Below are 1,013 nucleotides of genomic sequence, written 5' to 3'. Positions count from 1 at the left end.
TATTGATGTAGATCTCTAAGTAGTTAACCCTTGCAAGCTTAAACTGCAAAAGGACATGAGCACCCAATAATATCTATAGCTTAAAACCAAGACAAAGTACTCCAAGCTTAAGACCACAGATAAATTATGGGGGCAAAAAAAAGGGGAGGGGGGAATAACTTTTTACTAAAATGGTGGGGGGCGGAGGGGGCAATAGACTATAGACATCCTGCACTGCAGGAAATGAAACTAGGTAACATGGAGTCACATAACGTTGCTGGGGCAGAGCTGGCTTTAGGATTGGGAGAAATGTGTGACCACCCTGAACACTGTGGTCAGGGGGCACCAAACACATGCACACACACACGAGCAGCCTGTGCTCACAGCAGTGCTCTCCCCACATCCCATCTCAGGGAGGAAGAATGGTGCCCAGCCCAGCCTGCCCCCTTCCTCCAGTCACTGCTCAGAGGAAGTCAGGCCAGGTGGGTGGGGTGGCACTGCTCCAGTCTGCTCGCCTTACTCCCACACAACAGCAGTGATGCCTGCCCTCCCCCCCACGTCCCACCTGCCTGATGCACCATGCCACTCTGCCTCCATGCCAGTCTGTGCCCTGCACCTCTGCCCACCTGCCTCTGCCTGCAGCAGCATCACTGAGTTGAGGGGGGAAGGCTGGGAGGCACCAAAATACAAGTTTACCCAGGGCATCATTTACCCTAAGGCCAGCTCAACTTCAAAGATAGCTGTTGGAACTGAAAATGCGGTCAGACAAGGCAGAAAAACAGAAGGCTAGAACAGTTCTTGTTTCCAGACTGCTTTGGCAAATTTATATCAGAATTCAGGTCTCAAATCCTTCACAGAAATTTGATAAAATTAGAAAAGAAAGACGTTGGGAGCAGAGTAGCAGACATGGAGGAAAAAAACCTTCAATCAGTTATGGACCTTCAAAACAAAGTTAATCTAATGGGTGTGGGGAGGGGCAGCACAGAAGGAAAAAGGGGAACACTCATAGAAAATATAGAAAACACTGAAGAAAA

This window comes from Gavialis gangeticus, unplaced genomic scaffold (genome assembly GCF_001723915.1).
Source record: "Gavialis gangeticus isolate Ggan-Ray unplaced genomic scaffold, GavGan_comp1, whole genome shotgun sequence".
Lineage (NCBI taxonomy): Eukaryota > Metazoa > Chordata > Crocodylia > Gavialidae > Gavialis > Gavialis gangeticus.
The sequence above is the reverse complement of the archived record's forward strand: the minus strand, read 5'-3'. Positions refer to the sequence as shown.